We start from the raw sequence: 14520 nt of genomic DNA, 5'->3' as shown, positions 1-14520 counted from the left end.
GGTGGTGTCTGTGGGATTTCGGAGAATGAAGCACCCTGATAGTGGAATAACCGAGCTGTCTGTCAAAAGGCAGCAATTAGTCACTGGCTAAGTATGATAACAGCGGTCACAACTAAAAGGCTGAACAATGTGTGTTTCAGAGACGATAAAGATAACATAGGCCTGATGTATTCCAGAGCTCTTTTGTGCTGGGGATATTATTTTCTTAAATATAATACTATCTAGGGGGAATTAAAAATATCACCGCCTCTTTCTTAGCTCGCCCGTCCTCTTCTTGGGGGGATTGCAGGCACGTCTGTTCTGCTTTTCAGGCTGAGTATTATTTTTAACCTCCCCCTCCGAGTTCATGCTTCAGTTATTCATGATGTAGGTTTATGAGCCTGATGATGTCTGCACGAGATTCTGCTGCAGTAGGTAGTACAGCAGCGCCTGCTTTGCTGCTGTTATCTTGGTGTTCAAAACGTTAAAGCGATTGTCTCCAGGGAAAGAAAGAAAAACCCAGGGACAAAAAGAAGTCAGTCTCAATGGTTTTAACTGGCTGGCAACCTAACAAACATAACTTTTCACGTAATACTATTTTAAATCTAGTTGGTAATTATTTTCAACAAAGGGAGGTAAATGGCTTTCTCAAGGTCAAGCAATAAGGAGAAGAAGGGAGAAGAACTTTAGCTGTGCTGCAGTCTCTTGGATGCCCTCTGCCACGCCAGCCCCATGTAAAGTATATTTAAGGGAATGAGGAGACTCCCTAAAATACCAGTGTTTGTTAAGAGGTACATAAATCTTGTTGATCAATCCAGGATCGTGGGCTCGAAAGCTGCAGAACTCAGTGGTGGGCCACATACTTGTGGCCAGGGGCAGTTCCAGAGACCACACTGAAATCGACCTACTCAGAAGAATCCTTGGTGCATTTCCAAAGCTTTTTGAATTGGCAATATTGTTGCAAAGTGCTTTCATTTCTGTGGTGTATTCTATGATTTTATTTTACAGACCTTGGATTTTATTAAACTCACTCAAATTTCCAGTAACTGAGCCTGACACAGTTAGCTTGATGTACTGAAGGGTTTCTCCCCTCTTGTGCATCTAGTTCAAAGCGTGTCATATTAGTCATCAATTCGTGTTTACATTCCTTTTTTACATTTTCAAGATAATAACTGCAGAAAAATGTTTCTATTACCAAACTTTCAGCTGATCTGCCAGGGGAGGGCAAGCCCTACAGCGTAATGGCATCCCTCGCTAAGGAGGCTGCGCCAGGGTTAATTTACTCTGGTGCACTTCCAGCAGCTGGCGCCATGGCCCCTCCCCCCAGCATTGGCTCTGGTCTATACTGGAGCCCAGGCATTGGGACCTGGCTCCAGTCGGAACCCTGGCATCGGGCCTGGGCCAAGGCTCAGGTGTCAGGATCTGGCCTCCTGGTCAGGCTCTGGTATCAAGGATAAGCTTAAGTGGAGGTCGGGAAATTTCCTGACTGGCAAAATATTTCAGCTCCGGGCATAGTCCAAAAACCCTGGAGTTGCGTTTGGGCGTAGGCCGTGGCCCCTGCTTTGGGCCTTGGCCTATTCCCTAGGCTCTGGGCTTGATGGGTAACTAATTTTTTTTTTTTTTTTTTTTAGTTTCAAACGAATTAAACAAATATTTTAAAAAAGGACTCCAGGGGTTATACAGGAAACTATAGACCAGTGAGCCTGACTTCAGTACTGGGAAAAATAGTGGAAACTATTCTAAATATCAAAATCAGAGAGCATATAGAAAGGCATGGTTTAATGGCACAAAGTCAGCATGGACTTACCCAGGGCAAGACTTGCCTCACAAATCTGCTACATTTTTTTGAAGGAGTTAAAAACCATGTGTATAAATGTGAGCCGGTAGATGTAGTGTATTTGGATTTTCAGAAGGTGTTTGATAAAGTCCCTCATGAGAGGCTTCTAGGAAAAGTAAAAAGTCATGGGATAGGTGGCGATGTCCTTTCATGGATTACAAACTGGTTAAAAGACAGGAAACAGAGAGTAGGATTAAATGATCGATTTTCTCAGTGGAAGGGAGTGGGCAGTGGAGTGCCTCAGGGATCTGTATTGGGACCCTTACTTTTCAATATATTTATAAATGATCTGGAAAGAAATACGACGAGTGAGGTAATCAAATTTTCAGATGATACAAAATTATTCAGAGTAGTTAAATCACAAGCAGATTGTGATAAATTGCAGGAGGCCCTTGTGAGACTGGAAGACTGGGCATCCAAATGGCAGATGAAATTGCATGTGGATAAGTGCAAGGTGATGCATATAGGGAAAAATAACCCATGTTGTAGTTACACAATGTTAGGTTCCATATTAGGAGCTACCACCCAGGAAAAAGAGGCATCATAGTGGATAATATATTGAAATCGTCAGCTCAGTGTGCTGCGGCAGTCAAAAAAGCAAACAGAATGTTAGGAATTATTAGGAAGGGAATGGTGAATAAAATGGAAAATGTCATAATGCCTCTGTATCGCTCCATGGTGAGACCGCACCTTGAATACTGTGTACAATTCTGGTCGATGCATCTCAAAAAAAGAAATAGTTGCGATGGAGAAGGTACAGAGAAGGGCTACCAAAATGATAAAGGGGATGGAAAAGCTTCCCTATGAGGAAAGACTAAAGAGGTTAGGGCTGTTCAGCTTGAAGAAGAGACAGCTGAGAGGGGATATGATAGAGGTCTTTAAAATAATGAGAAGTATCAGTTATTTACTCTTTCAAGTAATAGAAAGACTAGGGGGCACTCCATGAAGTTAACAAGTAGCACATTTAAAACTAATTGGAGAAAATTATTTTCACTCAATGCACAATTAAGCTCTGTAATTTGTTGCCAGAGGATGTGGTTAGTGTAGTTAGTGTAGCTAATTTTAAAAAAGGTTTGGATAAGTTCCTGGAGGAGATGCCCAAAAACCGCTATTAATCAAATTAACTTAAGGAATAGACATTGCTTATTACCAGTATTAGTAGCATAAGATTTATTTAATGTTTGAGTACTTGCCAGGTACTTGTATCCTGAATTGGCCACTGTTGGAAATAGGATGCTGGGCTTGATGGACACTTGGTTTGACCCAGTGTGGCAACTTCTTACCTCTCTCCATATAGCTGATCGTTCACAAATCTTTTTCTTTTTGGGACCACAGAGAGATACTTCCACTTAACTGACTTAAAAATTATTCAAGCTGAAGTGGTTTTATTTGTCAGTATCCCACAAAGCAGCACAGCAGAACCTGTTAACAGAAACAGGCTCAGGCCGGGGCATGGTTCAGAAGTCATTTCTAAGTTTTGTTCATCCGTGCTACCCAAGTACTAAAAATGGGCAACATTAGTAGAAAAAAAAGTCGCTTCCTTCAGAAATAAGAAGGAAAGGAGGTGGCGGGCAGCCCAGCAGCTCAGTGCTGTGCACTGCCATGCAAAGAGGTTTGGTGCCATTCCCAGATCAGATTCTCTGCTGACCAGGCCAGCTGAGGCAAGGGAGGCTGCACAGGTAGTGTCCATAGCCCTTGTGGGAAAGGAACTCCAGATATCCTGCAGTGGCCACAGGACAGCTGGTGGCTGGATTTAGGGCCTATGACTGATCCAGGACTATTTCTGCAATAAGTGGGCTAAGAGGAGCTAGGAGGGGATATAAAAGAAAAGAAAATAATAATTAATAAATATCCCCAGATATTTGCAAATGAAGGCTCATGGCACTGGATCCCAGCCCTGGTTCTGATTTTTAAGTGGAAAGCCAAAAAAATGCCAGGAGAAATCTGCCAGGCCCTACCTCTGCTACTAATCAAGTTGACTTAGGGCACAGCCCCTGCTATTACTGGCATCAGTAGCATGGGATCTTCTTAGTCTTTGGGTACTTGCCAGGTTTCGTATACCTTGGATTGGCCACTGTTGGAAACAGGATGCTGGGCTTGATGGACCCTCGGTCTGACCCGGTATAGCAATTTCTTATGTTCTTGTTTTATTTGGGGGCCCAACACTTAATATTAATTTATTTACTTATTCACTTACTACTGATTGGTCTATTCACTGTCACATGTCAGTGAAAGGACCAATCCCCTTTCAGAAGGCTATCCTGACATATGTCAGTGCAGTGAAAAGGACTAATCAGGAACAGCCCTCCCAGAAGAGAGTCTCTGGCAAGGGTTCCTGGCCTGGCGGGGGGATTTTGGGTCTGGCTAGGGCTGTTTTAAGACATGGACCTCAGAATGCACCATTTCATGTAGAGGACCCCTGGGTCCAACCTGGCCCATTGAGGCAGACCTTGGAAGAGGGGGAGCTTTGGTCAGGCCAGTTGCATGAAGTTTAATGCCTGCCTCTGAGCAGCGTAATTAGGCTATTACCCTGTAATTTGCATGCACCATGTGCAAAGCCTGCCATGGGGGTTTTTTTTGGCACTAAAGCCCTTTTTACATACCAGTGCTACATTAGTGCCAAAAGACCCATGCTATAGGTTTAGCGATACGTTTAACTCCCCTTACTGCATCGGCCCCGAGTGAGGGAAGTAAAGTAGGATCAAGGAGGTGGATCCTGGCTCAAAGAAAGGGAGATCCAGAATCAGGACAGGAAATGAGGGTAAATCCGATCTCTCGCACATCTCCTACTGATACTGATTCCTTCTCTGATTTACATTTCACTCACACATATGCCCAAAACCCTCTCACTCAGTTACACACACACACACACACATGCACGTGCACACACAAATACACCCCACACCCATTCTGATTCCCTCACTCACACACCTCACGTTCCCTCCAATCTCCTTACTCGTATGCTCATTCCACAGCCCCACCAATCCCTTCTTTCACTCACCCCCACATACACACCCCCTTGATCCCCACACTCACACTCACTCATCTCACACCGTTCCCTGCCACCAGTCTGGGCTCAGTGATCAGAAGAGGACAGCAGTAGCTCGGCAGCTTGGCCACATTCTCTTCTTCTGCCTGGGTCCAGAAGTGTTTGAACCTTGCTTGTCAAAGCATGACATCTTGACCCTGGGCAGCAGAAGAAGAGGAAACTGCCCAAGGCCCCATGCTGCTGCTGCTGTCCTTTTCTCATCACCACACTCAGATCAACAAGAGCGGAGGGGGGGACGACTAATGTGGGGTGGAGAATGGGAGAAATGCACTGGCTGAGTGGTGCCACTGCTGCTTCCCGTTTCCCATAGTTCCATGCAGAATAGGGAATATTGCAGTAAGGACTGGATTTTATTGCCATTCCTTCAGCCGCAGAAATACAGGAGACTGGAAGCACTTACATTTATTTTTTTAATTCTTTCCCTCCTCCCCTTTTTATCCTATTAGTGACTCTGCCACTCCCTCCCTAGGTAGACTGCCTAACCAGTCCCATTATTCTTACTGGCTCCCACTACACAGTTGTGGGATTGAGGCTGCTCTGCCTCAGTGCTGTTGGTCAAATGGCAGGGACCTTTACTGTAGCAGCAACTGCCTCCTTAGCCAAATCTGCACACAAATAAAAGATTAACATTCAAATGTGCATTTAAGAGGACTAACACAGCAGCCAAACTACTTCATCCCTAGGTCTGTGCATACCAGCTTCATGGTATGCCCAGGCTCACTCAGCCCCTAGATCCCTTGCACTGCAGCTCAAAGCACTGGTATGTACATTTTTTTTATGTGGGCTGGGCATCATAGTTTATTTTAAATGTATCATGCCTTAACAAAATATGTTTTTTCTAATGGTAGGAATAGCATAAAATCTGAATTTATGAAGACACCACTAGTAGTACACAGCATCTCCAGAATATTCACAGTTTAAAGCTGACAAACTTAAGGTAGCATCTTGCAAAATCTGTCAACTCTAAAATCTACTTTATTAAAAATTTGATCACAAATGTAAAGAAAAAATGATGGAACAATTAATAAAAATTTAACAAAAAAAAATGACTAGTGTGACCAGTCCTTCATAAAATCCTGAAGAGTACAAGTTGATAAATGTTTTTCTCAAGATATGAAAGCATAATTCAAGAGCACAACCTTCTGGATGAGTATGGTAAAGCAAACACTCAGCTGCTTATTTGTAAGTTGGTAAGATATCTATGATTAAAATTGTTTAGATGGAACAGAATTTAACCTGTTCTTAGTGTTTTGTTTTTTTAAATGATTTTGGGTCTACCAGACAAGACCATCGTCATTGCGTAAGACAGTTAACGACTTGCGACATAAGAAAGTAAGATCGATAATTAATCGAATACTAACTCCTATTGCCACAATGGACAAACAAACATGCAACAATCTGTTTATACTAACTTTCCTTTTGATGAATATTCAAGCAATATCCAAAAAAACTGCAATTATTACAGATTTTCTGCACGACCAAAAGCCAGATTTTATTGCCTTTACTGAAACCTGGCTAAAACCCCAGGATACAGTAATTGTCAATCAACTTTCAAATGAAAAATATACCACGTTCTCTATACCAAGAACGAAACGAAATGAGGTGGACTGATGCTAATTGCTAAGAACGACTTAAAGTTAAAATTGATACCAACAGATATAGAAGAACCTTATGAAATAGCTTTGTTTGAATCCTTAAACTTGCAAATATGTCTATTATACTGCCCCCCGGGTCTGCTTGATTTCAACATATCCCCTCTAATAGAATTTCTGACATCATTGAATCCAAATAAGCTTTCTATTATATTAGGATATTTTAATGTTCACTTAGACCAGAAGCCTGCTTCCACAACATGCTACACCCTAATAGAATCTCTTTCTAGCCTAGGATACGACCAATTGTTAAATGGTCCTACTCATAGAGCAGGCCATACACTGGACTTAATTTTTACCAACCTTAATAGATTAGAATCTCACGTAAAATCTCAATTGCCAATACCATGGTCCGATCATTTTCTTATTAACTGTAAGCTTCAAAGAAGTGCAAAAAACAACATAACAAATCAATTACAACAATCCATTACATACCACCCACATTTAACAATCCATTACATACCACATCACAACAATCCATTACATACCACCCACATTTAACATTGAAGATCTTACTGTCGAATTAGAAACGAATGCTGTAAACCTAGATTTAACAGACTGTGATAATGCAACTACCTCTTGGCGAGATATATCCGAGATAATTGCAGATAAAATTAATCCTCTGAAAACTAAAATATTAAAAAAAAAGAAAAATTCGCAACCATGGTATAATGATAACATCAAAATAGCTAAAACGCAGTTAAGAAAATTTGAAAAAAACTGGAGAAATAATAAAAATACACATGCGTTAGGTGTCTACAGATCACACCTTAACAAATATAAAAATCTCATTAATGAGACAAAAAAAGAATATTTCAAAAATAAAATTCATAGCTTCAACTATAACTCAAGGACCCTATTCATACTTGTGAAGAACTTAACTAAAACTTCTAATATTGACATGAACGACTTGAAGGAATCAAAATGTAATGAAATAGCACACTATTTCAAAGATAAGTTTGACAACCTTCTAACCATAACCTCCATTACCCAATCACAGGAAGTTAAAATGGTTAAAAAAGAGGTACCTGAATGGTCCTGTTTCGAGGAAGCCTCCTCTATCGGAATTGAAGCTCTAATCAAAAAATTGAATCCCGCAAATCATCCCTTTGATCCTATCACTACATCTGCGCTAAAATCCACCATACAAGTAATCGCCCCTATAAACCTCTCATTAAACAAAGGCCATGTTGCTGAGATGTTAAAAAATACCATTATTAAACCTATTTAAAAATTAAAAAAAAAATTTAGATCCAAATATACTCAGCAACTATAGACCAATATCAAACCTTCCATTTTTAGCTAAAACAACAGAGAAAGTGGTGCACAAAAAACTTGTTGAGCACTTAGAACTGAATAATATACTTTACCCTAGTCAATTTGGATTCCGTCCTCATCTTAGCACAGAAACATTACTGATTTCCCTCACTGACACTGTCATGAAGGGGTTTGATAGTGGACAAAAATATATACTCATTCTTCTCGACCTCTCCGCCGCATTTGACACAGTGAATCATGCCATCTTACTGAACAGACTGAAAGAAATTGGTCTAACTCAAAACACAATCAAATAGTTTAACTCATTTCTACAAAACAGGTCCTTTCAGATCAAGTTAAGTAATACCTTATCTGATAAAACCGAACTAAACACAGGCATACCGCAAGGGTCTGCCTTATTGGCAACCTTGTTTAACATATTCTTATTACCAATTTGTCATTCATTAGCTGGACTGGGGTTAAACTATTACATCTACGCAGACGGCATACAGATTCTTGTTCCCATCACTGACACACTAGACCATACCTTTAAATTGATATCCATGTATCTAGCAACAATTAACAACTCCTGTGTTAAATGAAACTTGTACTCAATATGGAAAAAGCTGAGATAATACTCTTAGACAGAAAATAAAAAAATGAAACAAACAATACACTAATGCTTCCAAACAACATCAAACTTAAACTAGCAGAAACAGCCAGAGACCTTGGAATTATCATTGATACTATAAGCTCCTTGTGCTGAGACGTCTAAAACCACTACTGGAATTCAACGATTTCCGTTCAATCCTACAATCTCTCATTTTCTCTTCCTTAGATTACTGTAATGCTTTGCTATTAGGCCTTCCATTATCCACCCTACGTCCATTACAAGTGCTGCAGAATTCGGCAGCCAGAGTTCTAATAGTAAAACACGAGAACACATCACCTCGATTCTGATAAATTTGCACGGGCTCCCCATTGTACACAGCACATTTGGTACTCGTCAGAGAAAGAGCGATCTCCATAGCAGGGCCGAGTCTGTGGAACACCATGCCTGCTGAGTTAAGATTACAAACAGACACAAAAAGATTTAAGAAAGATCTGAAGGCTTGGCTTTTTGAGCTAGCCTATTCAGACTAATTCATGGATTGATAATAACATCTAGATTCCAAAAATTGTATATTCTCCCTGACTTATGCCCCTATTTATTTTTATTTAGTACTACCGTGTTTTAAGTTTATTAATATATAATTCGTGAGCATAGATTGTTTGATGTATTTTTAACATTGTTGATTTGATTTATTCTTTGCAAACTGATGTGATGTAAATACGAACAACTGTATATAAAAAAAGTTTAAATAAATAAATAATGCAATGTGTCTTATTACTATAATAAAAAAAAAATATTTAACTTCCCATACCGGGAGTCGAACCCGGGCCGCCTGGGTGAAAACCAGGAATCCTAACCGCTAGACCATATGGGAGGCTGGCAAATGCAGTTTCACATTCATTATTTTTGTAATATGCCTCTTACAATACGAGCTTAAAAAAACAAATGATGCAATAAATTCTGAAGATGATACATCTTTCTTACGCAATATAAGCAATTCAAATAAACCTCGAAATCTGCATATAGAAACTATGAGATCTTGCAAAACATGATCTCAACCATGTAACTAATTAAGGGCAATAAAATATTAAAATGTACAGCAAGAAGGCAATACATTGACCGCGAAATCTATATGCATATGATTCACCTGCCAGAGTGCTATAAACACAACTACGAGACGTTCAAAATCACTTCCTTGACAGGCAACACACGAAATAGGTCCTTGTGACCACAACTCCCAGGAGTCTCAGCGGCAATTCCGGACCCGCGCAATACGGCGCCTGCTGAGCGGTCACATGACCGGCCAGACACTCATGTGACTGCTGCTCTGTGTGTGGATGTAAGCGAGCTCAAGTGGCCGTGTTGTTGGGATTCGGCATAGGAAAGGTCGTGGAGCGTTGGGCCCAGGCTACAGGGATTGAAGTACAGGCGGTGTTTGCTGTGTTGCTTTCCATCTCTGCGCTGGCCGAAGGGCGGAGAAGGAGCAGCAGCGGAGCTGGAGACGGAGAGGTGAAGAGCCAGTGGTGCATTTGTGTTTGGCTGGGGGTGGGCGCGGCCCTCGCTCTGGCATTGGGAGAGCATTTGAAAGTGTTGCTTTCTCCCGTCCCAGGGTCCTCGGGCCAACTTTAGGTTTGAGAGCGCTCTAATTGTTGCTCGTCGAAGGGACTCTCATAAAGGTTCTGTATGGCCGAGACTCAATGAAATCAATGCTGTAGCTCCCCATTGCTATCAAAACCGTATGCTTGGTAGATGATTGTGTTAACAAGTGCGTTCGTTAGTAGCATTAAGCAAGACTTGCACTTTTGTTAAGTGTGTGCTAGTTACCTTGTTTCCGAGCTCATATCTGATCAGTTTACTTTTTAAGATTGGCTTTTGATGGTACGTGCTCCTGCTGCAAAGCGAGAACAGAATACTAAGCTTGGCTGTGTACCTTTAGAGTCAGGCTACTAGGAGATTGATATCTTTAGCTTAAGACTGTTCTATGTGTTGTCTCGTATTAGTTCCAGCAAAATGCACCCTGCCTCTCAAATTCCAAACATTTGAAAACAAAATTCAGCCCTGATTTTAGCTAGTTAAGAGAGAGACCAGCTGAAGGTTTCTTTTCAGCCTACTGTCCTTAAAGCAAGATTTATGAAATCTGTGTATATGTGTTTCTCACTGTAATTTTTGTGTTTGATGGCCTATCCAAACAAGATTATTTTATTTTATCAGCTGATGATACATGTTGTTAATGTGTGCTTCATAGATGCCATGGTGTGCTCTTGTAAGGACCATTTTCAGTTTTTATTTTGTCCAGTAATTTATCAGTGTTTATTACAGCAAAGACAAAAACAGGAGAAATCAGTGGAAAAACTGACTTTACTAATTTTCTGGGTCAAAAACATAATTTTCATTCTTGCTGTAATAAACACTGACAAATTCCCAGGAAAAAAATTAAAAGTGAATATGATCATATATGAACCATCAGCTGAACTTCTGGGGATCTTGAGTGCTGAACCCATTTGGTTACTAGAAAGTTTCAGTAAAGCCACGTTGCTCCTCTTCCCCAACATTGAACAGCAGCATCGTAGGCACAGGTGTTTCTTCTTATGTTTGAATGATTTACACAGGTCTCCCTGTAAGGGGGAGCTTCATTTTTACAGTTTTCCGGTCCTATTTGTTTGAGGCTTTTAAAGAGGTTATAGTATGAGTAAAACTTATCTATATGCAGCTGTGAAATGGTTTAAGGATGCTGTTACTAGTATCAAGGGGAATGGAACAGCTCCCCTATGAGGAAAGACTAAAGAGGTTAGCACTTTTCAGCTTGGAGAAGAGACAGCTGAGGGGGGGGGGGGATATTGTTCAGAGTAGTTAAATCACAAGCAGATTGTGATAAATTGCAGGAAGACCTTGTGAGACTGGAAAATTGGGCATCCAAATGGCAGATAAAATTTAATGTGGATAAGTGCAAGGTGATGCATATAGGGAAAAATAACCCATGCTATAATTACACGATGTTGGGTTCCATATTAGGTGCTACAACCCAAGAAAGAGATCTAGGTGTCATAGTGGATAACACATTGAAATCGTCGGTTCAGTGTGCTGCGGCAGTCAAAAAAGCAAACAGAATGTTGGGAATTATTAGAAAAGGAATGATGAATAAAACGGAAAATGTCATAATGCCTCTGTATCGCTCCATGGTGAGACTGCACCTTGAATACTGTGTACAATTCTGGTCGCCGCATCTCAAAAAAGATATAATTGCGATGGAGAAGGTACAGAGAAGAGCCACCAAAATGATAAGGGGAATGGAACAACTCCCCTATGAGGAAAGACTAAAGAGGTTAGGACTTTTCAGCTTGGAGAAGAGACGACTGAGGGGGGATATGATAGAGGTGTTTAAAATCATGAGAGGTCTAGAACGGGTAGATGTGAATCGGTTATTTACTCTTTTGGATAGTAGAAAGACTAGGGGACACTCCATGAAGTTAGCATGGGGCACATTTAAAACTAATCGGAGAAAGTTCTTTTTTACTCAACGCACAATTAAACTCTGGAATTTGTTGCCAGAGAATGTGGTTCGTGCAGTTAGTATAGCTGTGTTTAAAAAAGAATTGGATAAGTTCTTGGAGGAGAAGTCCATTACCTGCTATTAAGTTCACTTAGAGAATAGCCACTGCCATTAGCAATGGTTACATGGAATGGACTTAGTTTTTGGGTACTTGCCAGGTTCTTATGGCCTGGATTGGCCACTGTTGGAAACAGGATGCTGGGCTTGATGGACCCTTGGTCTGACCCAGTATGGCATTTTCTTATGTTCTTATGATGGAGGTGTTTAAAATCATGAGAGGTCTAGAATGGGTAGATGTGAATTGATTATTTAGTCTTTCAGATAATAGACTAGGGGGCACTCCATGAAGTTAGCATGTAGCACATTTAAAACTAATCGGAGAAAGTTCTTCTTCACTCAACGCACAATTAAACTCTGGAATTTGTTGCCAGAGGATGTGGTTTAAAAAAAGGATTGGATAAGTTCTTGGAGGAGAAGTCCATTACCTGCTATTAATTAAGTTGACTTAGAAAATAGCCACTGCTATTACTAGCAACGGTAACATGAAATAGACTTAGATTTTGGGTATTTGCCAGGTTCTTATGGCCTGGATTGGCCACTGTTGGAAACAGGATGCTGGGCTTGATGGACCCTTGGTCTGACCCAGTATGGCATGTTCTTATGTTCAATGAGAGTGCTGCAGTTTAAGTTTAAAGCACTTACAAATAAACTGCACATTAGTAGTTTTTTCTCAGGGAGCCTGTCTTATTGTTTTAAAAGTCATATGGGGAATGTTCACTTCTAAATGTCTCCAGTTTTGATTTTCCTAATGATATCCAATCAGTTATGATTTTAGTTTTCCCTTTGGTAAACATTTTTTTACTCTAGCTTCCTGAGTAGGTAGAAAATGAACTGTCCTATTTCTAATATTCCTCAGTAGGTATAAAAAATGAACTGATGAAAATGAAACCTCTGTTCAACATATCAGAAAACTAGTTTTCCTAGCGTGTAACAGATGGACCTAGGACCAATGGGTATAGTGTACTCCTGATAGCAGTTGGAGACAGATCAGATTTCAATCTGACGTCAGCCCTAGTACATATACTCCTGCAGGAAGTGCAGCTCTTCAGTATTTTCCGTCTCCATAGCAGTTAGGGACTACCTGCACGCTCTCACAGCGTTAGAGAAAATTTAATGGAGAAAACCCGAAATAAGAAGAAATCTTACCTCTACAGACAAGCCCCGCTCTCCTGCGGTGACACCCTTGGGTCCCTCCCCCAATTAAGAATTCCCGAGGTGATTTCTGCGATCCTTCGGAGGTAAGCCTCGGTCCGGCATGGACCTAGCCCCCAATTTCGGGTGCAGCTGAGAGGCAGCGGGTGCAACCTCGAGCACAGCAGTGAAGGTATTTGCCTTCTCCCCCCCACCCCCCACCCCCCCCCCCCCCCCCGCAGCCGGAGACCGCCCGGAACGAAACTGGGAAGCGACGAAACAAGGTAGGGTAGAAAACTTTTTTAAAGACTCCAGTCTCCGAAGCTCGAGGAGTCACACAGGTCGCCGGCCGGGACCAGTGCCACCGGGTTGATCTGTCCTAGCAGGGCTAGACCCTGGTTAGATCCAAGGGTCCTCCCACATGGAGACCCTCCGAGGTGGTCGCCATACTGTCCGCGTGGTCGCCGTCGCCATTTTGGCCCTTTTCGCCGCCCTGTCCGCTGTCGCGAGCCGTGTGCACGACGTCGCATGCTCAAGTACCGTATGCACAAGTTACACGCGCTTACTGTGACGGGCGCATAACTGCGACTTCTGCACACACCAGCGCGCACATCCTGAGCGCACACCCAATCCACTCGCATATATTTGACGCACCGGAGCGCATAACAGATTTTATGCGCCTACATTCATGGCACCACCGGAAAAGGAGCTCAAGGCTCAGGGCTTCTGCCCAGCATGCCACATCAGAGCCGCACAACACGAAGAGGCCAACGCCCTGTGTATCCACTGCGAGGAGGCCCTGGGGGATCCAGCCCAGGGCCAGCCCCATCCGGGACCGAGTGCTAGCTCCTCAATAAGTACCCGGGACCCCCCCCCCTCCTCAAACGGGGCCCCCCAGGGACACAGCACCTCCTAGCTTGGACCCAGTGTCTACCTCCTGGGTGGAATTCTTCAAAGGCCTGTACACCTTCGTTCACATGCAGACGGAGCCTCCGGTAACATGGCCACAGCCTTCACCAGAGGACCTTTACGCCCCGGGTCCCTCTAGGCCCAGAAAAATGAATCCACCGCCCAGAAGCCCCACCTACGGGGACACGGACAACTCGGAGGAGAAATCAGAGCCCCTGGAGGAGGGGGAATACCGGGGACAGAGCCTTACCGGGCCATGAGACGCTTCTTCACCAAGGACGAGCTTCCAGACCTGGTCAACCACAGCCTGAAGGAACTTGCTATCCCAGGCACAAGTGCCTCGGGTTAGCCGAAGACGAATCCCCGTCAGACTCCCGCCATTTCCCTCTGTTACAAGCAGTCCAACAGCTAATTGCCCTGGAATGGATTGCTCCAGAGTCTACATTCAAAGGGAGACGGGATATGGCAGCCTTGTATCCTCTG

At 42.4% G+C, this 14520-nt stretch overlaps 1 protein-coding gene and 1 non-coding gene across 2 annotated transcripts in view; one reads left to right on the top strand and one right to left on the bottom strand.

Moving 5' to 3' along the window:
- Window positions 1-9189: 9189 nt before the first annotated feature.
- Window positions 9190-9261, bottom strand: TRNAE-UUC. Its single transcript has one exon. It is a non-coding gene; the product is annotated as a tRNA-Glu (tRNA).
- Window positions 9262-9621: 360 nt separating this feature from the next.
- Window positions 9622-14520, top strand: part of LOC115094423 (ras-related GTP-binding protein A) — a 50191-nt gene continuing 45292 nt past the window's right edge. The window contains exon 1 of the mRNA XM_029607465.1: window positions 9622-9896. The gene's annotated coding sequence lies outside the window, so the exon portion shown is untranslated. The remainder of the gene's footprint in view (window positions 9897-14520) is intronic.

The sequence above is a fragment of the Rhinatrema bivittatum genome, chromosome 6 (genome assembly GCF_901001135.1).
Source record: "Rhinatrema bivittatum chromosome 6, aRhiBiv1.1, whole genome shotgun sequence".
Taxonomy (NCBI): Eukaryota; Metazoa; Chordata; class Amphibia; order Gymnophiona; family Rhinatrematidae; genus Rhinatrema; species Rhinatrema bivittatum.
The sequence above is the reverse complement of the archived record's forward strand: the minus strand, read 5'-3'. Positions and strand labels throughout refer to the sequence as shown.